The 24,191-nt window shown below is 41.9% G+C and overlaps 1 protein-coding gene across 1 annotated transcript in view; it reads right to left on the bottom strand.

Moving 5' to 3' along the window:
- The window catches only part of NT5DC3 (5'-nucleotidase domain containing 3), an 80,858-nt gene that overhangs the window by 56,339 nt on the left and 328 nt on the right, over positions 1-24,191 (bottom strand). The window lies entirely within an intron of this gene.

Raw genomic sequence — 24,191 nt, 5'->3', positions numbered from 1 at the left:
CACTTAACATCCTTCCTGCTAATGACTACAGTTTCAGAATGGGGGTGACCCACCTGGTATTGTGCCAAGGGAGACTTTGCACCACTCAGCTCTGGACATAAAACTTCTCCTTCACTAAAAGCTACCCATCCTCTTAAATATCACAGGACTCATTGTTTTAGCAAAAACTAAAATAAAACACCAAAAACAAAACTTGTTTTTCCACGGGCCCATTCAGCAGAACATTTTTAACTCCCCAACAGGAACCTGAATTAGTCTTCATCCTCCACACAAAAAAATCCCCATTTAGCAGGACTGAACCAGAAGTTAAAAACAAAAAAAACAAAAACCCAACACTAACAGATCTCAGAGGATGTGTAAGCTTACAAGGTTCACACAGATTATGCCATCTGATACCCACAACACTCCCAGGTGGGAGGTATTACAGGTATCGCTAGCTGTTTTGCCCAATTTTATAAATAAGGAAATGGGCAGATAAAATGGCTTTATCCCAGACCATACAACTAGTGTAGGTAGAGCACTGGACCGGGAGTCAGGAAGACCTAAATCAAAATCTGTCCTCAGATACTTATAGCTGTGTGATCCTAGGCAAGTTCCTTAACCTCTAGCTGCCTCAGTTTCCTCATCTGTCAAATGAGCTGGAGAAGGAAATGGCAAATCACTCCAGTATCTTTGCCAAGAAAACTCCAAATGGGGTCACCTCTTATATTTGCTACCTGTGTGACCTCATGCACTTCCCTTCTCTGAGGGCCTCAGTTTCCCCATCTGTAAAATTAGGGAGGTTGGACTATAGGGCCACGGATGACCCTCCCAATTCCAGACTTATGATCCTTTTATTTTCCCCCTTAAACTCAACTGTAAAATATGGATAATAATAGTACCTACCTCCCAGACCTGCTGTATAAGGATCAAATGCAATAATATTTGTAAAAGGCACTTAGCACGGTGCCTGGCACATAACAGGTGCTTTAATAAATGCTTCCTTACTCCCTCCTCAGACAGTCAATAGCTATGCAATCCTGGGCCAAGTAACTTGTCCTCTGTCTCAGTTTCCCCATCTGTAAAATGGTGCCAATTATAGTACCTACCACACAGGATCAAATGAGATGATTGTAAAGCACTTTACAAACCTCAAAGCATTATATAAATGCTAGCTATTAGCTATTATTATTTTAATATTTTTAATACTTTTTTATTTGACACTGTTGTTGTTTTTTGTCCTTTTTTCAAAGAGGACCAATGACATCAGGAAGGTGACATCATGACTTGCAAGTGAATTGGATTTAAGTGAGGGACGGCTGTGCAAAGTCACCAGCCTCACTGTCTCCTAAGCCATCTGGGTCCAGTGGCAGGTCATAGATCAGAAGGACTGGAGATGGCCCTAGATGCAATGGAAAACCATGGCCTGCTTAAGGTAAGGTCTTTCCCAGGTCTCAGTTTGCCTGAGGCAACGTGAATTCAAGAGATTAAGCCTAGGTAAGAAATGAGGTAAAGAATGGCCTCTTTTACCTAGTCCAAAAAAAAAACAAAAACAAAAACAAAAACAGTCAATCTGGGAGGGGAAGACCCTTAGGGTTTGGGGCTAAAACAGAAACAATTACTAATTACATTCACTCTGAGCCATCAAACCCAAAGGATGACCAAGTGAGGCTTGGGCTGGGACCTATTATTGGCCAATCAGTGAGAGCTCTCTCCTTTAAAAAATCTAGCCCATAAACCACAAGATATCTTGCAAGGTTTCAGGGATCAAAACTAAAGGTCAAGAGCAGAATTCAAATCCAGATCTCTCCTGACTCCAAGTCCATTGTCTTTCCACTACACCAAGCTGCTTCCCCCAACTAAGAAAACAGCTGCCCACGTTGTTAGGAGGTACTCCTCAAAATTGGCTTTCACACAAGAAAAAAATCAAAATGAAGGTTTCCTTTGAGAGACGTCACCTAACACCAAATATAGTATCCTCCTGGGGGGCTATCTTATTCTACTAAAAATTATTTAATCTGTGATCTGGCTTCCCTACCTTCCTAAGTGGCACAGCAGACACAGTGCTGGGATGAAGGTTGAAAGACCTGAGTTCAAATCTGGCTTCTGATACTTAGAGCTATGTCATCGTAGACACCTCAATTAACTGCTATCTGCCTTAGTTTCCTCATCTATAAAACGGGCATCACAATAACACCTCCTTCCCAGGGTTGTTGTGAGGATGAAGTGAGAAAATATTTGTAAAGCATTTAGCACAGTGTTTGGCACTTAGTAAGGGCTTAATCAATCCTTGTTTCTTTCTTTCTTATCTCATAGGAAAGAGAAAGAACACTGGAATGGAGTGTAGCACCCCAAGGTCCAAGCTCTGCCTTTGCCACTTTCCACTCATGTACCCTGTAATCCAAAATGGTAGACTGGCTTGTGGTGTTATAGGTAGACCCAGTGGTGTATCTTATTCTTTCCCCATCACAAGAGATGTCCTTCCAGGCATCATCTGCTTTCATCCAATGGCCCAAGCCCTTTCCAATTTCAAACTCACTAAGGATTAACTGACACCTACTTCACTTTTGATTGATTCAACAGAAATATGTAGGCCATCTGTGACTGTTATTAATTGGAGCAGGATTACACTAACAATCTCAAAGAAAAACACAAATGGCTTAAGGGAAACAATCCATTTTGCTCAGTCTACAACCCTAAAGAGAAAAAAATGTTAATCATGATTCTCACTTTCCCACAAGTTATATTTTTGCCTTGACTTTCTCTAAGGAGAAGCAAGCCAGGACATCTAGAATCACTCATCTGCAAATTTTAGATTGCTTATCATATTTGTGTAAGTCCCAATGAGAGTGACAGTTTTCATGGCTAACATCCTATAGTTAAAGTCTCCAATTTGGACTACTCATCAGGTTTTCTAAGAGTCCAGAATCAAGCCTATTTCCACCAAGCATTAGGAACCAGAACACCATAAGCAAACCCATATTAAACCCAAAACATGAAACCTTAAAAATGAGAGGAGAAAGAAATAAACTGTGTTCAAAACAACAAACTTTTGTCACCTTGAAAATAGCAGTGCTGAATAGAGAACCATTTGAGTATCTACTATGTGCAAGGCACTGTACTAGGCAAAAACAAGAGGTCCTGCCCTCAAGGAGCTTACCTTCTACATCTACACATAAAATCAATCAAAAGAAAGTATTCATTAAGTGTTTACTGTTAAGGGAATTGAGGGGATTACAACAGCAAGGGATTGTGGGAATTGGGTGAACCACACTGACTCCATCTTATGACTCCATTCTGGAGCTAGTTCCCTTCCTTTCTCTTAAATTATGGGTCTAGTCCAATTTCTGTCTTGTGAGAAAACTATTCAATTGGGAGAACTGGGAGAAAATCTTACTACATTGTTTGAATATAGCACTGCATGGCTGGAAAACTGGACCACCTCTATCTGCTCTTTAGAGACCCTTAGCTAAGGACCTAGGTTATGCTGACCAGAAACCCAGTCAGATCCAAACACTGATTGCAAGGAGTTTTCTCACAATTATCCATCTCAAGCAAGCCCATATGTCTTATCTGCATTGATCAGTTATTGCTTCTATGTTCCACTGATTGTTTACAGACACCTGAGGGGAGTGGGACACTGATTTCAAGGAACTGTACCTATTCACACTCCCCGCTCCTAACTTGGAAGGGTCCTAATTTTTCCTCCAATTAGAAATCATATTGCCTAATTTTGTATCCTGGCTAATTGTTTTCTTTTAATTAAATGGCCTTACTTGATTGTTTTTAACATACAAAAACTGGTCTCCCCCTGTACTTGGGGTCCAGTGTCAAAGCTGAGGGGCCTGGTCCCGATTTCTTGAGCAATTGGCATGCATTGCTTAATAAATCACTATGCTCAGAAGTTCAAACCTTTGTTTCCTGAGTTTTTTCATCTTTCACCAGTGACACTATATGCCAGGTATTGTGCTAAGGACGGTGATACAAAGACAAAAGTAAAACAATCCCTGCCTTCAGGGGGTTTACATTTTAAAGGAGGAGCCAACAGGTATCCATGTAAGCCTATAAACAACACATAAAAAATGAATACAAGGCAGTTTAAGGAGGGGGTACTCTAGGAACTGGGGGTACCAGGAAAAGCTTCAAGAGGAAAGGGGATCAGAGTCTTACAGAAGGCCAGGGACTCCCAAAGATAAAGGTGAGGAAGGAATGCATTGCAGGGTCAGCCAACACAAAGACACAGAGGTGGGTGCTAAAGTATTGTGGGTACAGGATATTGAGTAGGCCGTGTGTCTGGAACACAGAGGACAAAGAAGGGAGTAAAGTGTAAAAACAATTAGGGAAGAAGGGGCCAGGTTGTGAAGAGATTCACTTTTCAAACAGAGGAGTTGATTTTTTAACCTAAAGAGCCTCCATGCTCCCACCACTGTGACCCTGGACTCTGACTGCTTAGGTAGTCACTTGGGTTTATCCCATGGTGGGCTTTCCACATTTCCCGGCTATTTCCCTACCATAACACCCCAGTTCTAGGCTCTACCTCCAACCCAGACTCAAAGCCCATCCTCTTCCAAGCTCTTAGTTCTAAATCAACAATCAAGCCAACACTACCATTCCTAGAAAAGTCATTTGCCCTATGGCTCCAATAACCATTTCCTCCCCCTTTACCCCAACCACCCCTTCCTGGCTACCATTCTCAGATATGTATTGTGTTTCCCTATTAGAATGTATGTCCCTTGGGGCCAGGAGCCATCTTGCTTTCTTGCATTTGTATCCCAACTATTAATGCAGTGGTAAGTAAGTAAATAAGTGGTAAGTAAGCATGTAATACCTGTTTGGGTTTGGTTTGGTTTTGTTTTCATTTTTTCATTCAACAAGGAGCTACTAGAATTTGTTGTGGAAAGTGAAGACGATCAGAAATGTATTTTAGGCAAGTCACTTTGGCAGCTATGTGAAGGAAGAATAGAAGGGATAGGCTTGAGGTGGAAAGATCAATTAGGAGATCTCCACAACAGACCAGGCAAGAGGTGATGAAGGCCTCACCTTGACTAGGGACTGAGTAGAGAGGAGAGGACAAACTGAAGAGATGCTGTGGAAGGAGAAATTGCAGAATTGGGTCATGGATTCACTATGTGGCATGAGGGAGTGAAGTCAAGGATACCAGTGTAGCAGCAAACCCAGGTTACCAGAAGGCTGGTGATGCCTGAGCCCATAATAAACAAGTTCAGAAGAAGGGAGGATTTACAAGGAGAAACACAATGAGATCTGCTTTGGGCAAAGTGAATTTGAGATGCCTACAGGACTGTCCAACAGGCAATTAGGGAGGCTGGATTAGAATTCAGGAGAAGAATTAAGACTGAATAACTAGTACAAAAGTGCTGTAGTTTGGGGGTGTCAGATCATCCACATAGAGATGATAACTGAGCCAATACAAACCATATATAGTATGACTAATGATGGGGAAAATCAGATCTCGTGAAGGAAATACCACCTGAGCTGTGCTTTCAGGCAAGCTAAGCATTCTAAGAGAAAAAAAAAGTGTGTTCCAGATACAGGGGGCAAAGCATGAAAGCAGGAGGTAGAATACTATACATGAAGAAGAGTTAACAGGCCAGTCGGACTGGAACAAAGATTTTGTGAAGGACAATAAAATGAAATAAGCCTGGAGGTAGGTGATGCAGTGGATAGAGCGATGGGCTTGTAATCAGACTCATCTTCATGATTTCAAATCCACCCTTAGACACTTACTAGCTGGGTGACTTAACAAGTCACTTAACCCTGTTTGACTCAGTTTCCCTATCTGTAAAAATGAGCTAGATTTTGGCAAAATGGCAAACCATTCCAGGATCTTTGCCAAGAAAACCCCAAATGGGGTCATGAAAAGTTGGAAACAACTGAAAGAACTTAGCAATAAGTCCCATTATAGAAATCTTTAAATGCCAGGCTGAGGAGTTTGTATTTTCTCCTGGAAACCACTGAAGCTGTTTTGGGTGGGGGGTTTTGAGTAGCAAGGGGACATGGGGAGATCTGAGTTTTAAAAATGTCAGTGTTGCAGCCATGTGGAAGATGGACTGCAGCCAGGAAGGTGTGGAGGCAAGATCAGTTAGGAGGCTATAGCAATACTCCAGGCAAAAGGTGATGGGGTATGGACCAGGGTGGTGACTGTGAATAAAGAGAAGGGGATGGAATTGAGAGACAGTGAGGTGGAATTGGCTGGATCCTGGGGAAGAGGAGTGAGGGAGAGAGAAGAGTACAGATGGATCAGTGGACGGACGGTGGTGTCAACCATGCAACTGTGCTGGGGAAAAAAAGGCATCTAACCTGTTTGTGACCTTTGACCTCCTTGAGTTAGACTCTCTTTGAACTCTGTTTCCATTCTTTGACCTCACTGGAGTATATGACCAAGAGTAGCATTACTAGATCAAAGCCAGAGGGGAAAGTTCCCATAAACACCAAAACATACAAACAGGACTCTTTGTGACTTGAAAAAACGGTAACACATTGGAAGGTCCACCAAATGAGGAAGAGCTGAACAACGCAGTATTTGAACATAATGGAATATTATCACAGTGTAAGAAATGGCAGACATGAGGAATTCAATGACACATGGGAAGCCCTGTATGAGCAAGTAAGAACAACAATATACACAGTGACCACAAAAACAAAAAGAATACAATTAAAAGCTGTCAGAATTCAGATCCACGCCATCCATGACCACTATTGACCCAAGAAGATTAAAGATAAAATGTCTCCCTCCTCTCAGATCCACGCCATCCATGACCACCATTGACCCAAGAAGATTAAAGATAAAATGTATCCCCTCTCTCAGATCCACGCCATCCATGACCACCATTGACCCAAGAAGATTAAAGATAAAATGTCTTCCTCCTCTCAGATCTGCGCCATCCATGAGCACCACTGACCCAAGAAGATTAAAGATAAAATGTATCCCCTCTCTCAGATCCACGCCATCCATGACCACTATTGACCCAAGAAGATTAAAGATAAAATGTCTTCCTCCTCCAGATCTGCGCCATCCATGACCACCACTGACCCAAGAAGATTAAAGATAAAATGTCTCCCTCCTCTCAGATCCACGCCATCCATGACCACCATTGACCCAAGAAGATTAAAGATAAAATGTATCCCCTCTCTCAGATCCACGCCATCCATGACCACTATTGACCCAAGAAGATTAAAGATAAAATGTCTCCCTCCTCTCAGATACGCGCCATCCATGACCACCATTGACCCAAGAATATTAAAGATAAAATGTCTCCCCTCTCTCAGATCCACGCCATCCATGACCACCGTTGACCCAAGAAGACTAAAAATAAAATGTCTCCCTCCTTTCAATAGAGAGGTGATGGGCTATGAGGACAGAATGAGGCATTCTCTGTTAGAAATAGCACCAGTGATTTAGAGCTGGGACAGACATCAGAGATCAACCCTCTCACTTCAGAGATGAGGAAACTAAAGTCGACTGAAGAGGAGTGACTTACCCAAGGCCACACAAGCAGCAAACAGCAGAGTCAGAATTTGAACCCCGTCTTTCAATTCTAAATGCAGCCTTCTTCCCATTGTACCACACTCCCTCCCTGCCCATATGGTCCACGTGACTTTTTGTTTTGCTTAACTATTATTTTTTTTATTATAAGCTAGAGTATTAAATAAAAGCTACATTTGTTTATTTTAAAAAAGAAAACTAGTTCAAAAGTTTGTTCTGCCTTAAAAAATAAATCTTCTCAATGAAATGTTAGCCATCTTAATAGATCACCACACCCAAAGCAGAATGAGAAGAAATCCTTTTTCCAGTCTGACAGGAATAAGATCTAATGTTCTTTCCCATCACACAAGCAAACCATACAGCCGTCATCTGCCTGACATTTATCGCTAATACCACACACACATAAGCAAAGCAGCATGGAGAAAAATACAGTTCATTTTCTGTTCAACCGAGTAGACTGAAAAAAAGCCTTAGGAAATTTATAGGAACAAAAGAAAAAAAAGATCATTTTTCTTCTTCTAAAATAGACTCAATCTCTTTATAGTTTTGAGACCATCCTTCTTACTGAACATCAGAGAGATAACCTGCTCAAGGTCACAAAGGTTGTCAGTGGGTAAACTGGGATTTGAAGGCAGGCCTTCTCACTCCAAATCCAGCCCTTGTTCAACTGTAATGAGATGGAAGGATTTTGACATGTCTTCTTCTCAATCACTTGCTCCAAATCAAAAGGGGGGAGGGGAGGAATCAATAACGAAATCGTTAATGTTCTTTGGGTGAGCCAATGAGACGTCAGATTTGGGTAAGATTCTCAGTCTTTTATCTCAGTTTGGCAAAAGCAACTCTTGTAACAAGAGTTGGATTCTTTGTCATTACTTTAATCTGAAGATCTTTATTAGTTCTGGCATTGATCTCACCTTAGCGGCAGCTCGGTGGCACCACAGTGCACAGAGCACTGGACCTGGAGTCAGGAACACCTGGGTTCAAATTCAGCCTCGGATACTTACTAGCTCTGTGACCCTGACCAAGTCACTTGGCCTCTGTCTGCCTTAGTTTCAAACTTTATAGTGCTATATAAACACTAGCTGTTATTATTTCAAGATTGTATTAGGAATACATCTAGAAAGGGGAGCAACGGTTACCAAAAAACTAGCATGGTTTCATCACAAACAAGTCGGACCAGATTCACTGTATTTCCTTTGGGCAGCATTATATACTGGTAGATGAGGTGAATGCTGTGGGTCTAGTCTGCCTAGATTTTACCACAGTGTTTTCTTCTCATGGAGAATATGGGGAGATGTGGACCAAACAATAACACAATTGGCTGCCGATAGCTCATTGTCAACACGACAGAAGGTCTCTAGTAGAGTACCCTAGTGATGGATCTGTGGCATTTAAAATTTTTAGCAGAAATGGCACGTTCATCAAATTTGAAGAGGACATTAAGCTGGGGGGGGCTGATCAACACCCTGGATGACAGAGTCAGGATCCAGAAGGCTCTCCATAAGCTAGAGAATGGGACTTGAAAATGAAATTCAATAGGGATAAATGTAAAATCTTGACTTGAAAAATCAGTTTCATAAGAACAAGATGGAAGAGGCATGGATAGACAGCAATCTGTCTGAAGAAGAACTAGGAGATTTAGTGCACTACAAACTCATGATGAGTCATGGTGGTAGCCAAGAAAACTACATGAAGAGGATAGGTTCTGGGGCAGCTAGATGGCACAGTAGATAGATCTCTGGCTTTGGGGTCAGGAGGACCTGAGTTCAAATCCTACCTCAGACACTTAACACTTACTAGCTGTGTGACTGTGGGCAAGTCACTTAACTCTACTGCCTAGCAAAAAAAAAAAAAAAGGACAGGTTCTAGCAGTAAGCAGATGACAATCCTGCTCTACTCTGCCCCAAGGAGGTCAGATCCCACCTAGAACATGGTGTTCTATTCTGGGCATCCCTATGGTTTAACAACATTAATAACTCATTGATTATTAATTATTAAAATTATATATTAAAGTTAAATTTATTTAATTTATTAAAAATTAAAATTATATATTAAAAATAATTAATTGGATTAATAAGCTGGAAAGGAGGGCAGAAGAATGGGGAAGAGCCTTGAGGCCACGTGATCTGGGTATCATCTGAAGGAATCAGGCATGTTGAGGCTGAAGAATAGAAGGCTCGGGAGAAACATAAAAGCTGTTTTCAAGTATGTGGAGAAGGGACAACTAGAGACCAGGAGTGGAAATGATAATGATCAAATTTAAGTTCCCATGAGAACCAAAATGCAGCTAGGTGGCGCCATAGTGCACAGAGCACCAGGCTTGGAGTCGGGAAGATTCATCTTTTAAGAGTTCAAATCCAGTCTCAGACACTTACTAGCTGTGTGACCCTGGGCAAGTCACTTAACTCTGCTTGCCTCAGTTTCCTCATCTGTAAAAAGAGCTGGAGAAGGAAATGGCAAACCACTCCAACATCTCCGCCAAGAAAACCCCAAATGGGGTCACAAAAAGATTGAAATGACTGAACAAAAAGAAAACAACTAAAACAGCTGAAAAATGGAACAGGCAACCTCAAAAGGTCACAGACTCTTGAAGTCTTCCAGCACAGCCTGGAAGTCCATTTGTCAGGATTCCTTTTAGGTATGGGTGGGACGAGATAGCCACTGAGATCCGTTTTAATACTCAAATTCTGGAATTCTGTGTGTACATACACAACCCTGTGTACCAGGGGGGAAAGCCTTTCATCCTAGTCATTTTTGTCATAGCCAAAGCCGGATGAATTATGTACAAAACTCCCAAAATGTTTTGTGGAGACCAGTACGACATATTCTTCATATGAAAATAATCTTTCTAGTAAAGTATTTAAAATAAGAGTTGAAAACTAACAGATTTTGAAATTAAATCTTAAAAACTAGAAGACCATCCTCTCTACCTAAACTGTAGCATGGTGTAGTAGAAAAGACACAAGTATGAAAGTCAGAAGACCTAGGTTCCATTAATGGGTCTAAGGCTAGTTATATGATCGTGGCTAAATCCCTTACTCTCACTGAGCCTCAGTTTTCCCATCTGTCAAATGGGAATCCTAATACTTGCACTACCTATCCCACAGAGCCAGTGTAGGTCCTACATAAATCCTATAGAAATAAGTCATTATGAATCACAGCTATTTGCAAACAAGTTACTTAACTTCTCAGAAGCTGACTTTCCTTATCTCTAAAATGGAATGGTAAAAACACAACCAACTTCACATTTGAGAAACGGAAGTATATACAAAACATGGCATGACAGATTGCAATTACACTGACCTTGGCCTACAGTATTTGTTACATCATTTAGACATTTTCCAAAGCTTGCTGCTCACTACAGGGTGAAAGCTAGGGCCATTGAGAGGAATGCTTTGGGACTAGGTAAACGTGAATGTGGTGTAACAGGAAAAGCGCTGCATTTAGCATCAAAGGACCTGAGCTCAAATCCCTGGTCTTCTTGACCTGGTGCCACTGGGCAAGATGATGTCTGGGCTACCCCTAGTACAGGTTAGGTTAGGTTTGTTTTTTTTTTTTTTTCAAGGTATTGATTCTAATCTTCTCCCCCCTCCCCCTCCTCAAAGTCTAACAATGGGATAAATGACCAAAAGCATGAATAAAAATTTTAAAATATAGATAAATAAATGAACAAATAAATGAATGAATAAAAGTAAATAAATAAATTATTAGGACATTCCTTGAAACTTGGTTGGCTCCAAGGACTAAGGGTTCACACTGCTGACATCACTTTCTTCATCAGTTAAATACAGAACAACGATGAAGACCTGTGGAGGGCCAGGATACGTTGAGCTGGTGGATCCCAGTGGGCAAAGCAAGTAAGGGAGCTTTGCTCAGCTAAATAAACTCAAGGTGTCCTCAATATCTATCATCATCCTATCTAGACATAGGGTCCTCCACCACCAAAAAAATAAGAGAACCAAATTAAGGCCAAAACAAATTACATCTAAGCCAGATTACTTTGAATATCCTTCTCCTTCTAATGCTAAGGAAATCTTTTGGTTAACCATTGAATGACTTATGCTTGTCCCATTTTGTTCCAATATCGAACCTAGACTACTTGAGGACTGGCCAGAGTCAGGCCAAACCCAGAACAACCTCCAACGTCCTTCCCAATTCTAAATCTGTATTTTCCTCTAGGCAAGTTACTGTACCTAGAACGAAGAGACTGACTGTGTATACCATTTGACCTAGTAATGTGACCATTAGGCATATAATTTCAGAGATCAGAAGAGGAGGAAAAGGACCCATATGTACAAAGATATGTATTCTTCATAGGATCATTCATGCATTCCATTCATTGAGATTGGCTTTCCCTATTAAATGTTAATTAAACATTGGCGCTATCTCACTGCCAACCGCCATGGAAGCTTTGACCTGCTGTTTCTGACCCCTCCTTATGGCACATGCTAGTTCCCCCCCTCCCTGCTCCAAGGAACCCCCTCTACCCCTGCTCTCACCATATTGGTATAGGACTTAGTAAGGATACCCAGTCACCTCTAGACCTATTGTAGCTCAGAACTCCTGAGTCCAAGTAATCTACCAGCCTCAACCTTCCCGACAGCAGAAACTAGAGTCATACATCACCAGCATGCCCAACTGTGAAGGGCTTTTAAAAGCAAAATAGATAATTTTGTATTTGATATAAATTGTATAAATTGCAGTTTACTGAGTAGAGAATGAGGGCAAAGGAAGGGTCCCTGACATGGTCAGAACTATATTTTAAGAAGATCACTTTGGCTACTGAGTGAGAGACGGACAGCAGCAGAGAGACAAATCCCTCATTTAATCTAATTATTGCAATGGTCCTGGTGCAAGACGATGAAAATCTACACAGGGCGGCAGCTGTGTGAAATGGAGAGAAAGGGAATGATGCCAGAAATATCATGAAGGAAGAAACAAGACTCAGTGATAAATTAGATATGGGAAGTAAGTGCAAGGGAAGTTGAGGATAACGCTAAGGGTTGTGAACTATGGTAACTGCGAAGGTGGTGTTACCCTCAACAGCAATACAGTCAACAATTTTTCCCTTCCTATGGCTGAAGAAATCTCCTTTAATTAACTGTTGGCTGATCCCTGAGTGTCCCATTTCATTCCAATATCAAACAGAAGCTAGCAGACCAGACTGGGTCAGGCCCAGTCCAGAACACCCTCACTCTTCAGATGAGAAAACTGAAGCCCAGAGAAGCTGAACAACCACAGAGATTTAGCATAGGGTTTTTGAAGAAGTCAGTGCTTAATAAGTATTTGCTGATTAGCTGATGGGCTGACCAAACTTTAAAAACACAAAAGAAACTTGGATAGCCAGTCTTTTCTCATTATTCTGCTATTCATTCTTTCACATCCAATGACCCCCACAGGCAACGGGATTTTATGAATCCAACAAGCCTAAAGAAGAAGGAAGTTTCTGAAAGTAAAGAAGATCTTCTTCTTCCAGTCCAAGGCCACAACTATTTCCTCATACTCTCTTTAGGGCGTCTCCTCCCACTTCACATCCATTTGACCTTTTAAGACAAGGCAAAACATGAATCACTCCACATTTCCTGACCATATGCTGCTACTTCGAGGGTCCACAGGAACCATCTGTGTCCTTGTATGCTCAACACAAGGCATTCCTGCAGCAGAAACCAGACTGAGTCATCAGCATGGCTGGCCTACATCCAAGACTGATTCAGGGGGTTGGTTCATTTTAGTCCAAGCTGGGTCCTCCCTTCACAAGCATCACACCCTCTTAAAAGGCAGAAAAACAGATCTTGTGGCCCTTGGCGACACTGGATAACGGTAAAAAAAATCAAATAAGAAGTTTCTATCCAAGAAAGGAAGCCCTAAGTTCAACCACCAGTTCTGTGCTTAGCCCAGCACCTGGCATATAGCAGGTGCTTAATAAATGCTTACAGATTAACTGTCACTTGGTAACCGTGTGGTCTTGGGCCTGCTTTTTCATCTATAAAATAAGTGAACTGGATTAGATGATCTACAAGTTGCCTTTTGCTTTTAAAATTATGTAAGTTTAGAGAAATCTGCAATTCATTTAGCATCTTATTCTATTCATGTTCAGATTTCTTGACCGGGGTTCTTCCTGATAAATCAGGATAGGATGATGGCACATTTTGAGCTGAGAATGACCCTAGAAATCATGTAGCCTAAACCCCACCCCCTCTTTATTTTACGGATGAGGCTCCAAAAGGGGAAAGTGTCTTGGCCGAGGTCACATAGGTAGGAAATAGCAAAGTCAGGATTTGAATGCAGTTCCCCTGACTCCAAACCCAGGGTTCTTGCCACTACACTATGTTGCCTCTTGCTGGGGCAGCTAGATGGCGCAGTGGATAGAGCACCAGCCATGGAATCAGGAGATTCTGTTGTTGTTTGGTCATTTTCAATCATGTCTGACTTTCCGTGACACCATTTGGGGAGTCAGGAGGACTTGAGTTCAAATTTAACCTCAGACACTTACTAGCTGTGTGACCCTAGGCAAGTCACTTAGCCCTGTCTGCCTCAGTTTCCCCATCTGTAAAAGGAGTTGGAGACAGAAATGGCAAACTACTCCAGTATCTTTGCCAAGAAAATCCCAAATGGGGTCACCAAGAGTCAGACAGTCAAAGACCCTCCCATCTCTATGATCCTACTTTCTTATTCTCCACCATTCAGTTCTAGCTGACCATACAATTTAGTAATTTGATTCTACCAGAAACCATGGCTGTCATATGGGTCCTACTGTGTTATCCATTAACTGCTTTATGGATCTTGTCTCCACCACAAGATTACAAGGTCCTTCTGAAAAGAGATCACTCATCTTCCTGAAGTCGAGAACAAAGCACAAACAACAATAGCAATTGGGAAACACCAGAGGGTGGTAGCCAAAACCAGAGTCAGACAGAACTGGGTTCTAATTCCCCATTAGCTGTGTGGCCCTGAGCAAGTCATTTCATCAGTCTGAGTCTCAAAAGTGGGGCAATAATTACCATCAAGTAAAACAATGTACCTTGTGGCACAGTGGATAGAGCACTGGCCCTGGAGTCAGGAGGACCCCGAGTTCAAATCTGGCCTCAGATATGTAACACTCACCACTTGTGTGACCCTGGGCAAGTCACTTAACCCCAATTGCCTCCCCTAAAAAAAAAAAACAATTAAAAAAAACCACGATGTACCTAGAATGTTGCTACATGTATGCTATCGATACTCTGCCACCATGACAGCTCACGAATACTGTGTTTAGCTGTCATTTTAATGACTACGTTTGACCCCAGGGAGTAGATAAAACGCACTTCCCATCTTTTTTCTGGGGGATGGTGAGGACAATAAATGTGGAACATTGCATATATTATCAGACTCAGTTGATATGTGGTTAATTTTGCTGAACTCTTTCACACTCACACACATTTTCTTTTTTATTCTCTGGGAGAGGAGAGAGCTTTCTGGGGAGGGAGAGGGGAGAAAGAGAGATTTGGAAATGAATGCAAAGTAAAAACAAATGGATCATCAAATTTTAAAAGGAATTTGCATATTTTAAAATGTTTATCAGCCGAGGGCTCAGAGCAAATCCTCAAGTATTTGTTTACGCCTCCAGTCTTTCTTCGTAGCTAAACTCTCAAGACTTCCTAGGTCTGTGGCACTCGGCCAACAGCCACACCTAGGGCAGGTATCTGCCTTGCAAGAGAGAGAGAGAACAAAATCTCCCAGGTCCGTTGGAGCATTGGTCTTCAGATGACCTTTTGTATGCAATGTAAAATCATCATTATGTGGTGAGAAGGCAGTTATGGGCTGTTATTTCAGCCAGCTTAGCGATACACCACAGAAGCACATTTCCACTATAATAATTGCTCATTTCTTTTTTTTTTAATTTATTTTTCGTTTTCAGCATTCACTTCCATAATAATTGCGCATTTCTACAGTGTATTTCTGCAAGTTTGCAAAGTCCTTTGCCTATGTTATCTCACTTGAACCTCAAGTTTCTCCCTATTGCAGTCTTTCTTCTTCCTCCAGATGGGTCTGACCAAGTCACAATCCCCCCCAAAGCAGTCATTTTCTGTAGCTCTTTATTACCTCTAAGAACAAATATGGAATCTTCTAACTAGCTTTTAATGCCATCTATAGCCTGGCACTTCCTAGTTTTCCAGCCCTTTTTCTCTCTTACTCCTTCCCTGCCTCATGTTCCACAATCCAATGATGGGTTCTCCTTTCACAAGACACTCCATCTTCTGACTCTGTTTTCACTGACATTTCACTGGAATCCTGGAAGCCGGTGGGAGCAGCTATCTCCGGGACAAGTGTGGAAACACCCCAGGTTTCCAAAGTCCCTGAAATTCCATCCTGAAATACCATAGAGGGTCCTAAAGATCCAGCTCTCTGAACCTCAAAGACCCAGCAGGCAGACACCAGCCAAAGAACCCAAGTGAGCCTGGAATAAGACCACACAGGGCTGTCCATCCCACCCAAAAGCCCAGCACAGAGTGGAACCTGATTCTAGCACAAAGACCCAGGTCAGGAACTAAAATTGAAGACACAAATAGATGAAAACTCCCACCGGTATAAAAGAACTATTGGAGATACAGATATACCCAAAATCCCAATCTAGGAGAGAATGATGCCATAACTGCAAGCAGAGACCCAAACAAGAACTGCGGGAATACTTAGAAGAAATGGATCAAAAGATGAAAGTTCTGAAAGAAAGAATTAGAAGCTGAAAAAGGTGCTTATAAGAGAAAGGAGTAAACTTTACCCAAGTAATGGGTTCCCTAAAAATCAGAATAAGCCAAACAGAAACCAATGACTACATCAGACAGGAAATATTAAAACAAAATCTAAAGACTGAAAGACTGAAGAAAATGTAAAATATCTGATATTTCAAATAATCGACCTGGAAAACAGGTCAAGAAGAGATCACATAAGAATTGGTGGACTCATCAAAAACCACAACATTAAAAATGCTCAGACACCATATTCAAGAAATTACAAATGAAAAATGCCCATACCTATTGAAAACAGAAGGCAAAATAAAAACAGAAAGAATCCCACCAATCACCTCCTGAAAGGAATCCCAAATGAAAAGTCCCAGAAATGTCATAGCCTAAATCCAGAGTTTCGTATCAAAGAAAAAATACTGCAAGCATGCAGAAAGAAGCAGTTCAAATACCGAGGGACAACAGTCAGGATTGCACAAGACCTGGAATCTTCTTCCATAAATAAAATGAGAGCTTGGAATACACTATTCTAAAAAGCAAAAGATACAGGCTTACAACACAACATAACTTACCCTAAAAGGCTGAGTATAGTCCTGTGGGGGAAAGAATGGACCTCTATTGGAACAGTGGTCTTTCAAGTATATCTGATGAAAAAGCCAGAGCTAAGTGGGAAATTTCTTTTTTTTTTTTATGGCTCCTGCATTGTATCTATTTTCTAGTTACATGTAAAAACAATTTTTAACATTTGTTTTTTAAATTTTTGAGTACCAAATTCTCTCCTATCCTCCTTCTCTTCCCCTCTCACTGAGAAAGTAATTTGATATAGGTTCTACATATATTTCCATATGAGTCATGTTGTGAAAGGAAACATAGACCCACCCCCCCCACCAAAAAAAAAAACCAAGAAAAATAAAGTTTTTTAAAAGTCTGCTTTGATCTGCACTCAGAATTCATCAGTTCTTTCTCTGGAGGTGGATAGCATTTTTCATCACGAGTCTTTCAGAATTGTCTTAGATCATCACATTGCTGAAAATAGCTAAGTCATTCACAGTTGATGAGTAGGAAATTCCAAAAGTAAATTTATTTAAGCAATTGAAAGGAGATGAATGATGATGCCATGCAAACATTCTAATGCAAAAGAAACAAGGATCTCTTCAGAACCATAACGTCTTGATTTTTTGAGAGTTAAATAAAAATATTTAACTGAGGACCTATAGGTTCTGAGAGTTTTGAGAAGGGAAAGAGAACAGAGGGTAAAAGGAATATAGTAATACAGAAAAGGAAGAAGGAGGAAGAAGAGGGTAGAACCTGAAATGTCTCATAATTAGGAGAGAACTAAATGAAGATTTTGGGTTCAGCATGAACTGAACCTTCGTCTTATCTAAACTGGTCAAGGAAGAGTTGAAAACACACGTACATACATACATACACATGTACACACACACACACACACACACACATCAGCTTGGTGTGGAAATATCACACTGAAAAAGGAAACAAGTCAAGCTGGGATGAGAGTTAGTTAAAAAGGAGAATATTTGTAGTTGTTAATTATGTCTAACATCTTGTGACCCTATCTAGGGTTTTCTTGGCAAAGATTCTGGAATGATTTGCCATTTCCTTCTCCAGTTCATTTGACAGATAAGGAAACTTAGGCAAACAGGGTTAAGTGACTTGCCCAGGGTCACATAGCAAGTGAGTGTGTGAGGCCAAATTTGAACTCAGGTCCTCCTGTCTCCAGGGCTGGTGCTTTATCCACAGTGCCACCTAGCTGTCCCTAAAAGAGAATAATAGTGGAGAGGAAATAATCAAAAGAAAAATAAAACTTTCTGGTTTTCCAGGGATTTGATTGAAAAACCCAAAAACCTAAATCTCAGGGGGTGCCCAGCAAGTGGGGAACAACTGAACAAACTTAGTACATGAATATAATAGAATATTATTGCTTTGTAAGAAATTATGAAAGAGACAATTTCAGAGAATCCCAGGTGGTAGGAATTAATGCAGTAAGGTAAGCAGAACCGGAAGAATAGTTTATACAAGGACAAGAACAACATAAAGAAAAACTATTTTGGGGAGCAACTAGCTGGCGCGGTGGATAGAGCACCAGCTCTGGAGCTTTCTAGCTGTGTGACTCTGGGCAAGTCACTTAACCCCCAATTGCCTCCAAAAAGAAAGAAAAGAAAAACAATTTTGAAAGACTTAACAACTCTGATCAAAATAACCAACTATGTCTCCAGAGGGCCTCTGGGGAGCATGTTACATGCTGACAGAAAAGTGATGGACTCAAGGTGCAGAAGAGATATACACTTCTGAACATGGGTAACGTGTGGATTTGTTCTGCTTTATTATACATACTTACTTGTTAAAAATGGCATATTTTCTCTCTTTGTAATGGGGGCAGGGAAAGAAAAGAGGATTGGCAATAATGAAAGTCATTTAGCCTTTTTTTAAAAATACACAACCTAGGTGTTCTAATGGATAGATCACTTGGACTTGAAGTCAGACGACCTGAGTTCAAATCCAGCCTCACACATTTTCTAGCTGTGCAACCCTGGACAAAAAGAAAAGAAGGTCACTGAAATATTTTCTTAAATACACTAAAGAACATAGAAGAAAGGGGCACAGACAAGTAGGACAGCTTTGAAAGTAGCTTGTGAAACATTTTTTAAAAGTAAACAGTAAGCAATAGAGACAGTTTCATATACAATCACCTTTGTGTCATGGATATACTGAAATTATCTCTCTCTTTTTTTGTTGTTTTTAAGTTCAGAACAAAAGAAAATGTAATTTTTTTTTTTAAAATTAGAAAATCAAAGGAGAGTCAGAAGACAACACAGACATTTGGGGAATGCTAGAACTCACAAGTTAAATTTTATGTAAACAAAAAAATTCAAACTGTCCACAGTAGAGATTCAGTTTCACATGCAATCCTCTTTTTCAATGCTGCTTTGTGTGGGGAAACGTTCATGTTGGTTGATTTCAATATCATAGTAAGTAAAAGGAATTTTTTTTTTTTAAAGAGAGAGATAGAGGCAGTGAATACAGACAGCTTTTTCAGGAGGTTTAGCTGAAAAGGGGAGAAAAGATATAGGATCATAGCTCTCAGGGGGATAGACTCTAGTGAAAGTTTTTTTAAGGATAAGGGAGACTTGGGTACATTTGTAAGCAGCAGAGATGGAACCAGTAGAAAAGAACTGGTAGGAAGAGAAAGTAAGTGCTGGGTGGCACAGTAAATGGAGTGCCAGACCTGGAGTCAGGAAGACCCGAGTTTGAATCCTGCCTCAGAGGTCTTACTACACATTATTTATTAGACGTTGCCCAGGTATGACCCTGGACAAGTCGTTTACCTCTCTCATGCTCAGTTTTCCCATCTATAAAACAGGTGGCAAAAATGGCGCCTCCCTCACCAGTATGCTGCGAGGATCCAATGAGCAAAGACAATAGGCAGAGTACTTTGCCAAACTAACAGTGCTACATAAACATTAGCTACTACTAAATTCTATCTGATTCCTCTGGGAGGGAAGCTGGCAAGTACATTTAGCCCCATCTTATAAATGTGGAAACTGAGGCACAGAGTCACTCCTGACTTGCTTCAGGTCACTCAGCTAATAAGTGGCAGGGCCAGGATTCCAACTCAGGTCTTGTGATTCTAAAGACAGGATTCTTGGCACTACGAGTGAGCTGTGTCTGTGCGTCAGACGTCCTTGAATTAATTCACTGTTGCAGGAGAAAACAAGAGCTACACTATCTATGTGGTTGGCTAACGGTTGGTTATAAACTTGAACTTCCTTAAGGACACAAAGGTTCCTTTCATGGGGTTTAATCTAATATACAAAGAAGCACCGTATTTCCAAAATACAAAGTAAAGGGGGAAAAAAAAGAGGGGAAACTGAGGTTAGCTTTGCTTGTAACTTTGAGGCACAGGTCACAGATGGAGTTTAATACAGAAGCCTCAGTTCAACAAAAACCTCAAAAAAGAGGGGAGAGAGAAGACCATTAGGTCAAAGGGAAACAGTCCTGAGGTGGGAAAGACCATTCTTTGGGCTGTTTACCAATTTGCACCGTGGTCTCCCATGCACTCCTTTCTTCATCTCTACCTCAAATAATCTTGAGCTTCTTCCAAAGGACAAATCAGGTACCACTTTCTCCAGATTTCACCATCTCCACCCTTAGCATCTTCTCTCTCTTTGAAACTATTTTGCATTTTGTTCAGTCGCTTCAGCCACGTCTGATTCTCCATGACCTCATTTGGGGTTTTCTTGGCAGATACTGGAGTGAATTGCCATTTCCTTCTCCAACTCATTTACAGATGAGGAAACTGAGGCAAACAGGGTGAAGTGACTTGTCACCCAGCTAGGAAAAGTCCGAGGCTGGATTTGAACTCAGGAATATGAGTCTTCTGCCTCCAGACTGTTTCCTATTTGTAATCTCCAGCACCTATCACAAGACCTGAAAAACAGTAGCTTCGTGATAAACCATTTATTGAACTGAATTGATTTGCATTTGTTGCGCTGAATTAATTTACATCAGTCAACAAGTCAACACACATTTATTAAGCCCCTACATGTGCCAAGAGCTGTACTAAATGCTAGGGTTAGGAAGAAAGGCAAAGGACAGTCCCTGCCCTCAAGGAGCTTATGGTCTAACCACACAAACAACTCTGTGCAAACAAGATCCGCAGATGATAAACTGGAGACCCCAACTATTCATTCCAGGGGCATTTGTTAAGCACCTACTTGTGCCCGTCTCTATTCTAGGAAAAACAGTCCCCATCCTCAAGAAGCTGACATTCAACCAACCCCATGCCAAAAGGTCAACGGCTCAGGAGGCAAAGCCTTGGGCCCTGTCTCTCATGCTTACTAATCGTGTGGCCTCGAAGGAATCACTCCCCAGCCTTATGTTGTTTTCTCCATCTGTGAGGCCAAAGGCTGGGCCAGATGTCCCTTCCAGTTCTGATAATGGCCCCCCTTCTATCATTGGCTGCTTTGCAGTGCATTGATGCCTGCAGATCTGTGATGGTGTGTGCCGGCCATTTGCTCCCAAGCCTAGAAAAATCCCTGTGTCTTCCCTTAATATTACCGGCAGTCACTTCTTCCTGGGATGAGTTTGGTCTCCCCCATACCAAAAAATACACTTGTAATCATCTGCTTCTAATCTATGTTGGGCTTAAAAACCAAATCACCAAGATACACACACACACACACACACACACACACAGGTTGTTTTGTATTACGTGATAGGAATAGAATTGAGGGGTAAAACAAGTGAAGACACCAAGAAAGGGACTGAGGATCTTCTCCAAGAAAGCAAGTGAATGTGTCCAATGTCACAGAAAGAGCTGGCAGCATCTGTTTGGGATGCTGAGAAGCCCGATTGCTTTTTTCCCGGTTCTCAAGTGCATTATGGATAACTGAGCTCTGGATAGGCGTATGTAAGAGAGGGAAAGGGGGGAGGAAGCAGGAGGGAAGAGAAGGGAAGAGAAGGGGAGAGAGGGGGAGAGAGAAGTGGGGAGAGAGGGTGACAGGGAGAAAGGGGGGGAGGGAGAGGGAGAGAGAGAGAGGAAGAAAGAGAGAGAAGAGAAAGAAAGAGAAAGCAAGCTTCTAAACAAGCTTCCATTTGAGGAGAAGCAATATAAGTGCAGGGCAAGCCCCAATTAGAGGAAAAACCAACTGCTCAAGTCGAGTTCAAGCTGGAACGATGGGAACACAATGTTTGCCTTTGACTCTGCGGATCTCCTAGCGCCACCAAACTGCCAGCTCTTGTCATCCTCACCATTAGCAGAACATTTCAGTAGTAAGAAATGGGATGAGGCGTTCATTTCTTAAATTACAGAATTTTAGAACTGAAAGGAACTTTAAGGTTCATCTTGTCCTTGCTTTTACAGAAGAGAAAAGTGAAGTGATTCCCCCAAGAACACAGCTGTACTCCCCAGCAGAGGTAAAATTAAGGTCATGGGGTTTGGGATGGGGGGAGGGGGCTCTTCACCTTCTCTGCGTCCTGGCCCCCTCAGACACTCAGTCAGACTGGGGAAGTCCACGGACCCTTCTCAGAATCATGTTCATAAGTGCATAAAATAAACCACAAAGAACTACAAAGGAAACCAATTATGCTGAAATCCAGTTACCAAAATATCTGACAAAATAAAAAAGCAAGTTCACAAACTCCAGGTTAAAAACTCCCATCTAGTCCAACTGCTTCATTTTACAGGTGTGAAAACTGAGGTACAGAGAGATTACATGATAGCCAGGATGACACCCAGAACAAGCGGCAGAATTTAATGCTTCATGCTCCATTTCCCACATTGCTTTCATGGCCCCTCATTTATTCCCACCCCCAATCGTTTGGAGGGAAGTGGACTTAAAAAAGACAGTAAAAATGGGTTCTGGTCCTATCACCATGTGACCTTGGAGCAATCTCAACTGCCTTATCTGTAACAAAGTATGTAATACCTGCTCTGCCTAAAAGGAATGGATGAGACACAATATACAAGGGCTGAATGGTGCCAGAGGACCTGGGTTCTAATCCTGACTCTGGCACTTACTGTCTGAGTGACTTTAGATAAGTCATTCCCTCTCACTGGGCCTCAATTTACTCATAAAATGAGGAGTTTGAACTACATGACCTCTAAAGGTCCTTCCTGTTCTAAATCTTTGGATTCTATGTCTGGTGTCCAGTGTTCCTTAAACTGTAGTTGGCTTTGACACTGCCAGACCAGATGTTTGTTATCATCTTACAAATGAGGTAATCAAGGCCAGAGAGGAAGTGCAAAGTAATGGGCTAATGGTAAGGCTCCTGATTGCAAAGATGGTGACCTCAATATTGAAAAGCACATTTGAGTTCTGGCTAAAGGAAACTTGGAAATTCCTCTCTCTCCTGGAATCTTGGAATTGAAAAAACCAAAAACATTGTTTCAGCCTTTGTAGGCTGAAACAATGTTTTTGGTTTTTTCAATTCCAAATTAACAGAGAAGGCACCACAAGAAAGCTCACAGCCTATTAAGACAGGAGGTGCAGCAAGGTGACGGTCACCAACTGCTTAGCAACAGGGCCATGCTGACTTTGATTTTTCTTACACCCAGAAAAGTCCCTCTTCATGGAGGTTAATACATAACCAAAACATACGGCCCACCCTTATTGCCAACCATCTGGGCAGCAGATGCTTGAAAAATCAAAGCCCTCTTCAGACAAGGAAGAAAGGCCAGGCTTGGCTCACACTCCCTCTCTTTCTGAAGAACAGCTGGGAACAAACCTTCCCCGCTGGACCTGAATACCTCAGGACCTCTGAATAGCAGGAAACTGTAGTATTTTTTTTGTTTGCTTGTTTACATCACCAAGGGGTTGGGGGGGCAAGGAGAGATAGAAGAGACACACTGAGAGGGAACGGGAGAGAAGGAAAGGCAGGGAGGATGGGGCAGGGGTATGGGGGTTGGGGGGAGGAGGAAGAGCTCTTTGCCTACAAGACAAGTTTAAAAGTTTCTAAAGGACACATTTGCAACCTTTCCCTGGAACAATAAGGAGAGATGATTGCTTCTGGAAAGTCAAGTTCAATGCTAACCAGTGTGAGGGCATGAAAGGGTTGGCCAGGGATGCTCCTGCTTCCCTAAAGGTCAAATCCTGCTAGTTTCAACCCGGATCCCAGCATCCACCTGCTCCTTTCCAGGAACCTCAGCCCTCAGCCTAGCCACGTGGCCACCGCGGGGTAAAATTCACCCTTCACTGATGTTAATACGCAGAGTATCCTCCAGACCCTTAGCGCAACCGTTTGAACAGAGCAAATGCTCCAATCCCGGGAAAGAAAAGCGCCTGGCACTAAGTAAATGCTCAAAACAAAGGTCTGCCCCAATGAAGTGAAAACAAGCTGGGCAGCAGCCCCGCCTCCGCCGCGAACCGGGAGATAGCTGGGGGAGCCTCTCCCCCCACACCACCTCCCTAGACAACCCTCCAGATGGACCACTGACCCGGGAGGGGTAAAATGGCCCGGGGGGGGGG

Source organism: Vombatus ursinus, unplaced genomic scaffold, assembly GCF_900497805.2.
Source record: "Vombatus ursinus unplaced genomic scaffold, bare-nosed wombat genome assembly UNPS02011334.1, whole genome shotgun sequence".
Taxonomy (NCBI): domain Eukaryota; kingdom Metazoa; phylum Chordata; class Mammalia; order Diprotodontia; family Vombatidae; genus Vombatus; species Vombatus ursinus.
This window is presented reverse-complemented; position numbering and strand designations above follow the sequence as displayed.